Source organism: Moschus berezovskii, chromosome 13 (genome assembly GCF_049115385.1).
Source record: "Moschus berezovskii isolate FMDL1 chromosome 13, NW_MosBer_1.0, whole genome shotgun sequence".
NCBI classification, from domain to species: domain Eukaryota; kingdom Metazoa; phylum Chordata; class Mammalia; order Artiodactyla; family Moschidae; genus Moschus; species Moschus berezovskii.
Window position 1 is genome coordinate 59,146,935 of NC_142472.1, and position 16,616 is coordinate 59,163,550.

Consider the following 16,616-nt stretch of genomic DNA (forward strand, 5'->3'; position numbering starts at 1 on the left):
AATAATTTTGTATTTTGTTTTCAGTTTTCAGCTTCTCAGTTGTCTAATTTGATGGTTCAGTAATTTCTTATTCTTCTACATCTGAAGTAAGCCATTGAGTGCCCTTCCAGTATTCCCACAGTGCATTTCTTGTGCTTTACTGCACTCATCAGCTTTTCCCAAACTATTTAAGCTTCACTTGGTCATCATTTAAAGATTTATTGCTGAAGCAGAATGCTTACATCCTGCCTGCTACCTACACCAACCACTAATATTTTTTTGCTCCAAGAAATAAATAAATACAAAGACTTAACTTTTAAATAAAATTCCTAACAAATATTCTGGTAAGAATAATAAACACAAAATAAGATTGAAAATGGCTAAATTGTAACTGGAGAGCACAGTGAAAAATTAGAACATCTTTGTGAAAACCATGATTAGTGACCCAGGAAAAATCATATGCAGTGTAAATAATAAGCAGTGTAGCAAAATACTATACAAAAAAGATGTTAATGACTCAGATCACCACAATGGTGTAATCACACACCTAGAGCCAGACATCATGGAATGCAAAGTCAAGTGGGCCTTAGGAAGCCTCACTATGAGCAAAGCTAGTGGAGGTGATGGAATTCCAGTTGAGCTATTTCAAATCCTAAAAGATGATGCTGTGAAAGTGTTGCACTCAATATGCCAGCAAATTTGGAAAACTCAGCAGTGGCTACAGGACTGGAAAAGGTCAGTTTTCACTCCAATCCCAAAGAAAGGCAATGCCAAAGAATACTCAAACTGTTAGACAGTTGCACTTACCTCACACGCTAGTAAAGTCATGCTCAAAATTCTCCAAGCCAGGCTTCAGCAGTACATGAACCATGAACTTCCAGATGTTCAAGCTGGTTTTAGAAAAGGCAGAAGAACCAGAGATCAAATTGCCAACGTCCGCTGGATCATGGAAAAAGCAGGAAAGTTCCAGAAAAACATCTATTTCTGCTTCATTGACTATGCCAAAGCCTTTGACTGTGTGGATCACAATAAACTGTGGAACATTCTGAAAGAGATGGGAATACCAGACCAGCTGACCTGCCTACCTGACCTGCCTCTTGAGAAACCTATATGCAGATCAGGAAGCAACAGTTAGAACTGGACATGGAACAACAGACTGGTTCCAAATAGGAAAAGGAGTACATCAAGGCTGTATATTGTCACCCTGCTTATTTAACTTATATGCAGAGTACATCATGAGGAACGCTGGGCTGGAAGAAGCACAGGCTGGAATCAAGATTGCCAGGAGAAATATCAGTAACCTGAGATATGCAGATGACACCAACCTTATGGCAGAAAGTGAAGAGGAACTCAAAAGCCTCTTGATGAAAGTGAAAGAGGAGAGTGGAAAATTTGGCGTGAAGCCCAACATTCAGAAAACGAAGATCATGGCGCCTGGTCCCATCACTTCATGGGAAATAGATGGAAAAACAGTGGAAACAGTGTCAGACTTTATTTTTCTGGGCTGCAAAATAACTGCAGATGCTGATTGCAGCCGTGAAATTAAAAGACGCTTACTCCTTGGAAGGAAAGTTACGACCAACCTCGATAACATATTAAAAAGCAGAGATATTACTTTGCCAATAAAAGTCCGTCTCCTCAAGGCTATGGTTTTTCCCGTGTTCATGTATGGATGTGAGAGTTGGACTGTGAAAAAAGCTGATCACTGAAGAATTGATGCTGTTAACTGTGGTGTTGGAAAAGACTCTTAAGAGTCCCTTGGATTGCAAGGAGATCCAACCAGTCCATTCTAAAGGAGATCAGTCCTGGGTGTTCATTGGAAGGACTGATGCTAAAGCTGAAACTGCAATACTTTGGCCACCTCATGTGAAGAGTTGACTCACTGGAAAAGACTCTGATGCTGGGAAGGATTGGGGGCAGGAGGAGAAGGGGACAACAGAGAATGTGATGGCTGGATGGCATCACCGACTCAATGGACGTGAGTTTGAGTGAACTCTGCAAGTTGGTGATGGACAGGGAGACATGGCGTGCTTTAACTCATGGGCTCTCAAAGAGTCAGACACAGCTGAGCGACTGAACTGAACTGAAACAGCACCAGGCAGTAATAAATGAGTAAGAGTTAGTGTCTTGAGTTGTTGAATATATCAGAAAGCTCCTGAAAGACCTAAGAACCTTGGCTTCTAAGAATAAAAGATAAAAACAAAAACTCACGCTTCATGAAAAAGCTCCTGGGTGAACAGATCAGGAACATAAGCTATCAATAACTCTAGCTTAACTATCTAAAGGACTTAGGAAAAGCAGCCCAGGGTGGACAACCCAAAAAGGCTGCTGCGGCATCCAATGTGTTAGGCAAAGAGACAGTATCTGAAGATAACACAGCAGGTCTTCCCACTCAACAGGTCTCAAAGTCAGTTACTTATGAATCTTGATCTCTGTTTGACAGAAGCATGCTTGCCTTTTCATCTCAGATCCTAATCCTCATTGTTGTGCATGTAAATAAATCTGTTTTATATTATTCAAAAAAGCAGCTTATTTAGCATTAGGTTTAGAGATTTTACATATTGAAGGTGGGGAGAATATTAAGTTACATACATGATGTATTAAATGACTGACTTAAATATATTAAATAATCTTGTACAGGATGTTATATCAGTGTTATTCTTTGTCAAAAAGCAAGAAGAGCAATGTCAGCTTTAGTGCTGCTTCCCATTCATATCTCACTGGTAAAAGTGTAAAATGGTCAAATACTTGAAGAACAGTTTGACAATATTAAATATGACTGTGTGTGCATGCGTGCTAAGTCGCGTCAGTCGTGTTTGATTCTTTGTGACCCCTTGGACTGTGTCTCACCAGGTGCCTCTGTCCATAGAATTCTCCAGGCAAGAATACTGGAACAGATTGCCATTTCCTCCTCCAGAGGATCTTTCAGACCCTGGGATCGAACCCACATCTCTTGCATCTCCTGCATTGGCAGGTGGATTCTTTACTACTAGCACCACCTGGGAAGCCCTAAATATGACTGTTCAGTTCAGTCACTCAGTTGTGTCCAACTTTTGCAACCCCATGGACTGTAGCACACCAGGCCTTCCTGTCTATCACCAGCTCCCAGAGTTTACTCAAACTCATGTCCATTGAGTCGGTGATGCAATCCAACCATCTCATCCTCTGTTGTCCCCTTCTCCTCCTGCCTTCAGTCTTTCCCAGCATCAGGGTCTTTTCCAGTGAATCAGTTCTTCACATGAGGTGGTCAAATATTGGAGTTTCAGCTTCAGCATCAGTCCTTCCAATGACCGTAAATATATATAAATGTCATGACATGAGGAGCTTATGCAAATTCATAAGAAAAACACCATTTCCAGGAAGCCTTCCCTGAATCCCCTGTCTGGGCTGATTAGGTAAATTGTTTATGATTAAAGAAGAGTCTACATTTAAAAATAGGAAGACATTTTGAGGATTTAATACCTGTACATGATGATTAAATCATGAAGTTAGAGGAAAGCAGCATTAAATGAGGAGAAGGTGAATAGAAGGCAATTTCAGCATATAGAGGTAACATCTCAATTAGAAGAGGAAGATTTTAAAAAAGCTGGCATTAGTCAGGAAATAATTACAGCAAGTATTTCATCACAAATTTAATGGATTTACGTTATTTGAATTTCAAACTATAATATACAGTATGCATTATACCAATTATTTTTTGTCCTGTATTTATTTTGGTTATGATAAAATGGGAACAGAATAAATTATCAACTAAACTTTGAGGCAGAGATATTAATTTTCCTTTTGATTTAAGAGATTAGAATACAGATAAATAAATAAGAGTTACTCTTCACTATGTTAAAAATTTGCTATCCAAAGTAAAAAACAAGCATGTGGCTGGTTTTTTCTAAGCACAAGTTTAATGTAAAGAATATTCTGTTTTATTGGCTCTTTAAGCTAGGCCTCCCTTTGCTGCTGCTGCTAAGTCACTTCAGTCATGTCCGACTCTGCAACCGCATAGACGGCAGCCCACCAGGCTCTGCTGTCCCTGGGATTCTCCAGGCAAGAACACTGAAGTGGGTTGCCATTTCCTTCTCCAGTGCATGAAAGTTAAAAGTGAAAGTGAAGTCGCTCAGTCTTGTCTGACTCTTCGCGACCCCATGGACTGCAGCCTACCAGGCTCCTCCGTCCATGGGATTTTCCAGGCAAGAGTACTGGAGTGGGTTGCCATTGCCTTCTCCAGCCTCCCTCTAGCTGCATCAATAAAGAGATAACTAAATTCCAATACTTTGGCCACCTCATGCGACGAGTTGACTCACTGGAAAAGAGTCTGATGCTGGGAGGGATTGGGGGTCGGAGGAGACGGGGACGGCAGAGAATGAGATGGCTGGATGGCATCACCGACTCGATGGACATGAGTTTGAGTGAACTCCGGGAGTTGGTGATGGACAGGGAGGCTTGGTGTGCTGTGATTCATGGGGTCGCAAAGAGTCGGGCACGACTGAGCGACTGAACTAAACTGAACTGAAAGAGTAAGGGACAGGAATTGACAGTTTTCTAAAATCCAGCTACCCATTCTCAAGTGCATGTAATATTATTTGAGGATATGATTTTTCTATCAATTGGATGGTAATACCATTGATCGTGGCATAAAATAAGCAAAATTTTGGATTGTATCGAGATACCAATAGATGATTTAAACTTACATTTTATGTTACCAATTTTATCTCCATATAAAAGCTTACTAATGACCTCTCCCTCACTTTTCTGGACCAGAGTATTATAATGTATTAAAAATGAATGTAGAGGAGCCATACTTCAAACATTTATAAAAAGCATACCTATGTAATTATGTAACAACTTATCACTAAATGGATTACTTTTTCTTCACTTTTTGCCCTTATCTGTTTCCAAAATGTTTACTGATATCTCTTCATGATGCATATCTTTCTTCCTTATTAGACTGTAGGCTGTCGACTTAATTTAGGGGAATGCTTCTGACTTAGATTCCTATAGAAGAGTTTCATAGAGGGGCAGCTGTGGGAAAACATAATCCCAGCTCTTCTTCCTCCCACACTTTCAGAATCTGTTACCTCACAGATAAACTGAGTCCTCCATTAAAAACAAGGGTTATAAAGCCATCGTTGAAAAAAAAAAATCATGCTGGGTTTTGTTCAGGATTTGTTTTGGAATTTTCTTTGAAGCTTTAATTCAAAGATGTAGAGACATGGCTTAAGGGAGGATGTATAAATACTGTCTTCTACTGCTCCTGTGGTAGTAAATGATGTGCTCCCATTAGATGCTTCTTAACATCATTCATGATGCTCTCCCAGGTGTCCAGAGATTTGGAGGCATTGCACTGCACCTTGCTCTTGGTATCCCTAAGGAGGAATCCTTTGGTAGATGTTCCAGTCCCCACAGATTGGCAGAATTTCCAGTCTGGTGTCATAGCTCCTTCTGTGCACTTTTTGAAGTTTCTGGTTATTTAACAGATACATAAAGGAAGACATATGCTTCTCTCTGAAGAGCTGAGATTCCATTCTGATGAGTATTATGCATTAAGGAATGACAAGTAGAATTGCCTTCATTTTTGGTTGGCTTGGCAATTAGAATCCACATTACACCCCATCACAATTACCCAGGTGAGAAACTCTTCACAAAATGAACGGGATTCTTTCAACCCCTAAAATCTTTATTACAAATTCAACTTATTTTAGGCTTATTTTGCTTTTGAGAATGAACAAAATTTATAATGTATTGGTAGTTAAAAATTAAGTGTGGTAACTGTCTGTAGTGCTTGTATCTTTCTGCATATTTTATATTATTTATTAGTTACACAACTCAGATACTGAGCTTGCTCCCCAGTCAGAGAGACCTGGGCTATGCTCCTTGTTTATACTGTACCACATTCTTGCCCACTGTTGTCATCAGTAATTTTATGTTCAAGTTCACTAACTCTCAGACAGAAACTTGAACAGATTCTAATGCAGGTAGTGGTCCGTTATACCCTTTCCCTCTTTTCATGAGAGAAAGATGATATGCAGGAGTCCAGAAATGAGACGTTACCTGGTCTATAGCAAGTGCCTACCAGCCACAGAAATAATCCGCTCACCTTTTGTGACTGTGTGTTGTGAGAAGGGTAAAATTTAAGAAGACCTAGAAATAGTCTTCTTCTGGGAATTAAGAGCATGGGAGCTTGTGAGAACAGGGAAGGTAAAAAACCCAGTGCATATATGGTTGAAAAAGAAAATAACAAGAGGGAATATTAGACCATTGACTGGAGGGTCTTAAGTCAGCAGCCTGCTGGGATACCTCACAGCCTAGGAAATATTAATTAAATTTAACAGCATAAACAGATAAATTTTTGTATATTTGCTCAAATAAACAAGCAAAGTGAAATATCTCATTTTTGCTTCCCTTGCCTATAGAGTAATATCCTAATCTTCAGTTTTCAGTTGTCCCTAGCTTATCTTTCTGGATGCTAGGTTTTCTTTCATATAATGCAACTTCTTCAAATGGCTCTGGGTTATAAACCACTTCTCTAAATACCTTCTCTACTATTTTCTAATTGTAAACTTTAATGTACTAAATGACCCAGGACATATATTCCATTTCTACATTATTATAACAAAGAATCATGGTTTTGTAGCTTCTGCTGTCTATTCCTTTAGGTCTCTATAGTGAAAAGTGATGGTTGTGGGGGTTCCTGTTCTAATTACAAGAATAATCTAGGCTACTATAGCCCCAGTCAACCCTTGAGAAGCCTAAATAGCGCATTTATGTAAGAAACAGCTCATTAACCATAAACGTTAAAAGTATAAAGTACAGTGTGTATCTATATATAAAATAAAAAGTGTTAACATTTAAATTCACATAAAGACTAAAGTTCTCTGGGAAATGCGTGCTCAAGTGAAGTATCTGATACTGTACCTGCCAACCTATTTACTTATAAATCTTAAGTGAATGTCTGTGAGGTCAGTACTTCATTGGATCCATGCTTTATATACACAGTAAGTCCTAAAGAAGAGTTTCCCAGGTGGCACTAGTGGTAAAGCATCTGCCTGCCAATGTACAAGCTGCAGGAGACATGGGTTCGATCCCTGGGTCAGAAAGATGTCCTGGAGAAGGAAATGACACCCCACTCCAGGATTCTTGCCTGGAAAATTCCATGGACAGAGGAGCCTGGCAGGCCATAGACCATGGGGCCACAAAGAGTCAGACACGACTGAGTGACTGGGCACACAGCACAAGTCCTAAGGGGACCTTACTGGTCAATTTATCCTATTGAATAAATAATATGTATTTTAAGAATTTCAAAAAATACTTTGAGATATATTTTATTTTTCATATTTTTTCTAGGAAGTTTTTTCTTTTGTCCCCTGTAATAAAAATCATGTAGACAAAGTATTCAAATTAGCAACTTTAGCCTCTTTTTCTAGGATAACACCAAATTAAATGGAAAATTTTGTCTCTTGATCCGTTGCCTATTTTTTTGCTTCATGGTCAGAATGCCCTGAAGTAGCACAACAGAAAGAAAAAAAAAAGAAAAACTTTGAAGGGATCTGAGCCTAGAAAGATTTTAGGTAGCACTTATCAAACAGCTACAAAAATATGTAACACCTTGTAAAATTTTTATATGAAAAAGAAAACCAACAGGATGAAAGGATTCTAATGCTAGCTTTTGAACTAACATGAAATAAATTCAGTTTCATGGAATTACAAACCATTTCCACAGTTAAATAGATTGCACTTAATTTTGGTTCACGTTTATTAATTTTCTTTCCCCATCTAGTCTGGAAAAGCTTTGAAGGGAGGAACCCTATTTTATAAAAGATAAAGATACCAAATAATGAAATTAATTTATATATGTGGCAAATGGAAATCTATCACATTATAATTATGCATTCTACAGTTTATCTTGAGGCAAGCAAACAAAACAACACATACATGAGTTAATTCTACTCAGTAATGCAATACTTTGGCCACCTCATGCGACGAGTTGACTCACTGGAAAAGACTCTGATGCTGGGAAAGGTTGGGGGCGGGAGGAGAAGGGGACGACGGAGAATGAGATGGCTGGATGGCATCACCGACTCTGTGGACATGAGTTTGAGTGTACTCCGGGAGTTGGTGATGGACAGGGAGGCCTGGCGTGCTGTGATTCATGGGGTCACGGAGAGTCGGACACGACTGAGCGACTGAACTGAACTGAACTGAATAGCAATTTTATTTCACCAAAACAACAGGCTAAAGTCGGTTTTCCTCTGAGCCCTTTAGGAAAAAATAGAGTATTTATTCCATTATAAAAATTACAAAACATTTACTAAAGTCCCCGTAAGACTAGTGGCTGACAAATCTGGCTGTCTTCATGTATGCAAAAACCCTTGGTTTTCCTGAAAGTCACTACGTGTCTCTGATAACAATTATGACAACAGATATTAAGGTTTTATTGGGCATGCTTTGAAGTAAATAGGTATTCTGAGACATCTGGAGTAAAAGAAGATAATCTATGAATTGTGCATTATAAGAATATTAAATATAACTGAAGTAGATTTTTCTTTTGTTAGTTCAACTTTGGAAATTGGATTCAGAAAATACCTATATTTAGGACACCCTCTAGCCTGGATGTTTTATCTCACTCTTACCACCAGTGTCCTGGAACCCTGCTCTTAGGCATATGTTTCCCAAAGCATATTGTATATAATATTGGTGGGCAAGAACAATAGTGTTATCATATATCTAATCACAAAAAGGAATCAAGATTGCTGGGAGAAATATCAACAACTTCAGATATGCAGATGAAACAACTCAAATGGGAGAAAGCAAAGAGGAACTAAAGAGCCTCTTGATGAGGGTGCAAGAAGAGAGTGAAAAAGCTGGCTTAAAACTCAGTGTTCAAAAAACTCAGTTCATGGCATCCGGTCCCATAACTTCATGACATATAGAAGGGGAAAAGGTGGAGACAGTTACAGATATCCTTTGCTTGGGCGCTAAAATCACGTGGGATGGTGACTGCAGCCATGAAATTAGAAGATGACTGCTTCTTGGCAGGAAAACTATGACAAACCTAGACAGTGTGTTAAAAAGTAAAGACATCACTTTGCCAACAAAGGTCCATATAGTCAAGACTACTGGACCATTCAGATATGACCTAAATCAAATCCCTTATGATTGTACAGTGGAAGTAAGAAATAGATTTAAGGGACTAGATCTGATAGATAGAGTGCCTGATGAACTATGGATGGAGGTTCGTGACATTGTACAGGAGACAGGAACCAAGACCATCCCCATGGAAAAGAAATGCAAAAGAGCGAAATGGCTGTCTGAGGAGGCCTTACAAATAGCTGTGAAAAGAAGAGAGGCGAAAAGCAAAGGAGAAAAGGAAAGATATAATCATCTGAATGCAGAGTTCCAAAGAAGAGCAAGGAGAGATAAGAAAGCCTTCCTCAGCGATCAATGCAAAGAATTAGAGGAAAACAACAGAATAGGAAAAACAAGAGATCTCTTCAAGAAAATTAGAGATTCCAAGGGAACTTTTCATGCAAAGATAGGCTCAATAAAGGACAGAAATGGTATGGACCTAACAGAAGCAGAAGATATTAAGAAGAGGTGGCAAGAATACACAGAAGAACTGTACAAAAATGATCTTCATGATGAAGATAATCACAATGGGGTGATCACTCACCTGGAGCCAGACATCTTGGAATGTGAAGTCAAGTGGGCCTTAGAGAGCATCACTACGAACAAAGCTAGTGGAGGTGATGAAATTTCAATTGAGCTATTTCAAATCCTGAAAGATGATGCTGTGAAAGTGCTGCACTCAATATGCCAGCAAATTTGGAAAACTCGGCAGTGGCCACAGGACTGGAAAAGGTCAGTCTTCATTCCAATTCCAAAGAAAGGCAATGCCAAAGAATGCTCAAACTACCGCACAATTGCACTCATCTCACACGCTAGTAAAGTCATGCTCAAAATTCTCCAAGCCAGGCTTCAGCAATATGTGAACCGTGAACTTCCAGATGTTCAAGCAGGTTTTAGAAAAGGCAGAGACACCAGAGATCAAATTGCCAACATCCGCTGGATCATGGAGAAAGCAAGAGAGTTCCAGAAAAACATCTATTTCTGCTTCATTGACTATGCCAAAGCCTTTGACTGTGTGGATCACAATAAACTGGAAAATTCTGAAAGAGATGGGGATACCAGACCACCTGACCTGCCTCTTGAGAAACCTGTATGCAGGTCAGGAAGCAACAGTCAGAACTGGACATGGAACAACAGACTGGTTCCAAATAGGAAAAGGAGTGTGTCAAGGTTGTATCTTGTCACCCTGCTTATTTAACTTATATGCAGAGGACATCATGAGGAACACTGGGCTGCAAGAAGCACCAGCTGGAATAAAGATTGCTGGGAGAAATACCAATAACCTCAGATATGCAGATGACACCACCCTTATGGCAGAAAGTGAAGAGGAACTCAAAAGCCTCTTGATGAAAGTGAAAGAGGAGAGTGAAAAGGTTGGCTTGAAGCTCAACATTCAGAAAACAAAGATCATGGCATCTGGTCCCATCACTTCATGGGAAATAGATGGGGAAACAGTGGAAGCAGTGTCAGACTTTATTTTGGGGGGCTCCAAAATCACTGCAGATGCTGATTGCAGCCATGAAATTAAAAGACGCTTACTCCTTGGAAGGAAAGTTATGACCAACCTTGATAGTATATTAAAAAGCAGAGACATTACTTTGCCAACCAAGGTCCATCTAGTCAAGGCTATGGTGTTTCCCCTGGTCATGTATGGATGTGAGAGTTGGACTGTGAAGAAAGCTGATCGCCGAAGAATTGATGCTTTTGAACTGTGGTGTGGAGAAGACTCTTGAGAGTCCCTTGGACTGCAAGGAGATCCAACCAGTCCATTCTAGAGGAGATCAGTCCTGGATGTTCATTGGAAGGACTGATGCTAAAGCTGAAACTGCAATACTTTGGCCACCTCATGCGACGAGCTGACTCACTGGAAAAGAGTCTGATGCTGGGAAGGATTGGGGGCAGGAGGAGAAGGGGACGACAGAGAATGAGATGGCTGGATGGCATCACAAGCTCGATGGACATGAGTTTGAGTGAACTCCGGGAGTTGGTGATGGACAGGGAGGCCTGGCATGCTGTGATTCATGGGGTCGCAAAGAGTCGGACACGACTGAGTGACTGAACTGAACTGAACTACTTTCCAGCAGTCATGTACTGTTGTGAGAGCTGGGCCATAAAGAAGGCAGAGCGGCGAAGAACTGGTGCTTTTGAACTGTGGTGTTGAAGAAGACTCTTGAGAGTCCCTGGGACAGCAAGGAGGTCAAACCAGTCAATCTTACAGGAAATCAACCCTGAATGCTCATTGGAGGGACGGATGCTGATGCTGAAACTTCAATCCTTTGGCCACCTTATGTGAACAGCGACTCACTAGAAAAGATCCTGATGCTGGGCAAGATTGAAGGCAAAAGGAAAAGAGGGATGAGATGGTTGGATGGCATCAGTGATGCAATGGTCAGGAACTTGAGCAAACTGCGGGAGATGGTGAGTGACAGGGAGGCTGACAGGGAGGCCTGGTGTCCTGCAGTTCATGGGGTCGTGAAGAGTTGGACACTACCTGATGACTGCATAACAACAAAATATGCCTTAGAGTAACAAACTCCAACACCACTTGATGGAATTTGGTTGAATCTTTTTCTTTGAAAGGCATTTATAAAAAGCATTCTTAGTGATTTTATTATCTTTTAATGCTTTAATAGGTAACTTGAAACCATGAGCTGTCTGATGGCACCTAGATGTACTGATCTTTAAATTAGTTCTTTCAAGTTCTCACTTCAGTTCAGTCTCTCAGTCATGTCTGACTTTTTGCCACCCCATGGACTGAAATACGCCAGGCTTCCCTGTCCATCACCAACTCCCGGAGTTTGCTCAGACTCATGTCCATTGAGTTGGTGATACCATCCAACCACCTCATTCTCTGCCGTCCCCTTCTCCTCCTACCTTCAGTCTTCCCAGCATCAGGGTCTTTTCCTGTGTGTCAGTTTTTTGTATCAGGTGGCCAAAGGATTGGAGTCAGTTTCATCATCAGTTCTTCCAATGAATAATCAAGACTGATTTCCTTTAGGATTGACTGGTTTGATCTCCTTGTTGTCCAAGGGACTCTCAAGAGTCTTCTCCAATACTGCAGTTCAAAAGCTTCCAAGTTCTGTTAATTCAGTAAAAGCAACACCCAGCATCTCGGAAGGATTTCACATTTTACAAAAGTCCTTTCAAATACATTTTATCATTAATCCTTATCAAGGTCCTGACTAGTATGCATAATTATTTCCATTTCTTTAATTGCAGACACTGATTCTTGATTACCTAATTTGCATAAAGTATGACTAGTGTTTCGGAGAAGGCAATGGCAAGTCACTCCAGTACTATTGCCTAGAAAATCCCATGGATGGAGGAGCCTGGTAGGCTGCAGTCCGTGGGGTCACTAAGGGTTGGACACAACTGAGCGACTTCACTTTCACACATTGGAGAAGGAAATGGCAACCCACTCCAGTGTTCTTGCCTGGAGAATCCCAGGGACGGGGGAGCCTGGTGGGCTTCCGTCTGTGGGGTCACACAGAGTCGGACACGACTGAAGTGACGCAGCAGCAGCAGCAGCATGACTAGTGTATGCCGCACAGACCTTGGTTTCAAACTAAACTGAACCAAGTCCACCTACAGGATATTTGGTCATGACACTGGCAGTCATGATGGTGACAGCCTCTACTCTATGGAAAAATAAGCTCAGAGTAAGATGGGCAGAGATCTCTTCAAGAAAATTACACATAAAGGGAACATTTCATGCAAATATGGGCACAATAAAGGACAGAAATAGTATGGAACTAACAGAAGCAGAAGATACTAAGAAGAGGTGGCAAGAATACACAGAAGAACTATACAAAAATGATCTTCACGACCCAGATAATCACGATGGTGTGATCATACACCTAGAGCCAGACATCCTGGAGTGCAAAGTCAAGTGGGCCTTAGGAAGCATCACTATGAACAAAGCTAGTGGAGGTAATGGAATTCCAGTTAAGCTATTTCAAATCCGAAACAATGATGCTGTGAAAGTGTTGCGCTCAATATGCCAGCAAATTTGGAAAACTCATCAGTGGCCACAGGACTGGAAAAAGTCAGTTTTCATTCCAGTCCCAAAGAAAGGCAATGCCAAAGAATGCTCAAACTCTTCCACAATTGCACTTATCTCACACACTAGTAAAGTCATGTTCAAAATTCTCCAAATCAGGCTTCAACAGTACATGAACCGTGAACTTCCAGATTTTCAAACTGGAGTTAGAAAATGCAGAAGAATCAGAGATCAAATTTCCAACATCCGGTGGATCATTGAAAAAGCAAGAGAATTCCAGAAAAACATCTACTTCTGCTTTATTGACTATGCCAAAGCCTTTGGCTGTCTGGATCACAACAAACTGGAAAATTCTGAAAGAGATGGGAATACCAGACCACCTGACCTGCCTCCTGAGAAATCTGTATGCAGGTCAAGAAGCAACAGTTAGAACTGGACATGGAACAACAGACTGGTTCCAAATTGGGAAAGGAGTACGTCAAGACTGTATATTGTCACTCTGCTTATTTAACTTATATGCAGAGTACATCATGAGGAACGCTGGGCTGGAAGAAGCACAAGCTGGAATCAAGATTGCTGGGAGAAATATCAATAACCTCAGATATGCAGATGACACCATCCTCATGGCAGAAAGCGAAGAACAACTAAAGAGCCTCTTGATGAAAGTGAAAGAGGAGAGTGAAAAAGTTGGCTTGAAGCTCAACATTCAGAAAACTAAGATCATGGCATCTAGTCCCATCTCTCCATGGCAAATAGATGGGGAAACAGTGAGAGACTTTATTTTGGGGGTCTCCAAAATCACTGCATGGTGGCTTTAGCCATGAAATTAAAAGACACTCCTTGGAAGGAAAGTTATGACCAATCTAGACAGTATGTTCAAAAGCAGAGACATCTAGTCAAAGCTACGGTTTTTCCAGTAGTCATGTATGGATGTGAGAGTTGGAGTATAAAGAAAGCCTGGCACCGAAGAACTGGTGCTTTTGAACTGTGGTGTTGGAAAAGACTCGTGACAGTCCCTTGGACTGCAAGGAAAACCAATCAGTCCATCCTAAAGGAAATCAGTCCTGAATATTCTTTGGAAGGACTGATTCTAAAGCTGAAACTCCAATACTTTGGCCACCTGATGCGAAGAACTGACTCATTTGAGAAGACCCTGATGCTGGGAGAGATTGAAGGCAGCAGGAGAAGGGGACAACAGAGGATGAGATTGTTGGCTCAATGGGCATGAGTTTGAGTAAACTGTGGGAGTTGGCGATGGACAGGAAGGCCTGGTGTGCTGTAGTCCATGGGGTCGCAAAGAGTCGGACACGACTGAGCAACTGAACTGAACTTAAGATGGGCTTTCAGTTTTTTAAAAGGTTTTTCCCTCATAAATACTACATTATGAAATATCAGCTGTTTTATATTGTTGTACTTAAAAAATCAAGAGGCTCCTCAGGTATGAGAAGGGAAGGAGTCTATGTGTTTTCCTGTATCTAAATTTTACCTGAATAAAACAATAAGGGAATTATTAATAACAAATAATTCAATGAAGCAAAAGGATATAAATAATCACAATTATTGATAATAACATAAGCTCCAAAGTAGAGAACCCAGAAAAGACCCACACAGATTTAATCAACTGATCTTTGACAAGGGAACACAAGCAATTCAATGGAGAAATGATAGTCTTAACAAATGGTGCTGGAACAACTGGAAATCTGCATGGAAAAAATACAGAAATCTAGAAATAGACTTTACAGCTTTCACAAATATTAAGAAGGATCATAGACATAAATTTAAAACACAGAACTATAAAAGTCCTAGAGGATAACATATAAGACAATCTAGATGACCTTGAGTTTGATGATGACTTTTTAGACATAACACCAAAAGCATAATCCAGGAAAAAAATAGGTAAATCTTCAAAACTTCTGCGCTGTGAATGACACTGTTAAGAGAATGAAACAGTAGCTAAAAATAACTTGAAAAATATATATCTGATGAAAGACTGATATGTAAAATAGTCAGAGAACCTTAGCACTCAGCAGTAAGAAAACAACCCAATTTAAAAATGTCCAAAGAACTTGGACACCAAAGCAAATATACCTTGATAAATTTTCATAAATATATGAAAAGATACCCAACATTATCTTCCAAGGGGATCACAAATTAAGCCAACGATGACGTGCAACTACATACCTGTTAGCATGGCTAAAATTAAAAATATTGACAGTACTAAATGGTGGTGAGGATATGAAGAAAGAAGAACTCTTATCCATTAATGGTGAGAATGCAAAATGGTAAAGCTTTGGAAGATAGTTTGACAATTTCTTACAAAATGAAACATACTCTTACCATATAATCTTGCAGTTGTGCTCCTCAGTATTTACCCAGATGGAAAACACAGAAATCTGCATGCAAATGTTTATTTCAACTTTGTTCATAATTGCCAAAACTTGGAAGCAACCAAGATAAACTGTGGTGCATCCAGGCAATGGAATATAATACAGCATTTAAAAGAAATGAGCTACTAAGTCATAAAAAGACATGGAGGAAACTTATATATGTAGTGCCAAAGGGAAAGAAGGCAATTTGAGAAGGCTACATACTGTATGGTTCCAGCTATATGACATCCTGGAAAAAACAAAACAATGGAGACAAATGAAAAGATAAGTGGTTGCCAGGAATTTCTGGGGGAAAGATAGAGCAGTGAATTGGTCGAGCACAGGGGATTTTCAGAGCAGTGAAACTATTCTGTATGACACTATAATGTGGATATATATCATGAAATTTTTGTCAAAATCCATAGAATGTACAACAGAGTGAACCCTAATGTAAACTGTGGATTTCAGTTAATGTGTTAATAGTGACTGATCAGTTGTAACAATGCTCCACATTAATGAAAGATATTGATGATAGGGGAAATAGTGTTGGGATGGGGAAAGAGGGAGACATGGGATATTTGGGAATTCTGTCCTTTGCACCCAGTTTTTCTGTAAACCTAAAATTGGACTAAAAATAAAGCCTGTTAATTTAAAAATGCATTTTAAAAACCACATGTAAACCAAAAAAATAGAAAAGAAGAGCTCCACATTTATAAAACAAATGTGAAAGAGTTAGATGAGTTGTAATAATCGAGGGAAATCAGTTTGATTCAAGGCCAGTATGGCCCCACTTTGTACCTCCAGAAGCAAGATAGACTGTTGTATAATGACCTTAGAATTAGAAAATACACACGCATATACATATATTTATATAATGTCCAACTCCCAGGGGAATACAAAAATTATCAAACTATCATAATTGAATGAATACTTCTTAAGCTGAACTCTTAAGAAGCTCAACTTTAATATTCATTCAAAAATTACAATTTCAGTGGCCTTAAGGACATATTAATGTTCTCCTGTTTAGTTTTGAACTTGCTAACCAAGTTTAAATAAGTTAGAATTTGATTTATTAAAATACATCATAAACAGAAGTGAGAAAACTTTCTAGACAGTTAATTTTTAAATTTTCCTTTTCCTCATGCCCATTT

At 39.7% G+C, this 16,616-nt stretch overlaps 1 protein-coding gene and 1 pseudogene across 2 annotated transcripts in view; one reads left to right on the top strand and one right to left on the bottom strand.

The window, feature by feature from the left end:
• STARD13 (StAR related lipid transfer domain containing 13) overlaps positions 1–16,616 on the bottom strand; it is a 525,698-nt gene that overhangs the window by 433,748 nt on the left and 75,334 nt on the right. The gene's annotated exons all lie outside the window — the stretch shown is intronic.
• Positions 1–16,616, top strand: part of LOC129556336 (protein CFDP2 pseudogene) — a 50,704-nt pseudogene that overhangs the window by 14,628 nt on the left and 19,460 nt on the right. The window lies entirely within an intron of this gene.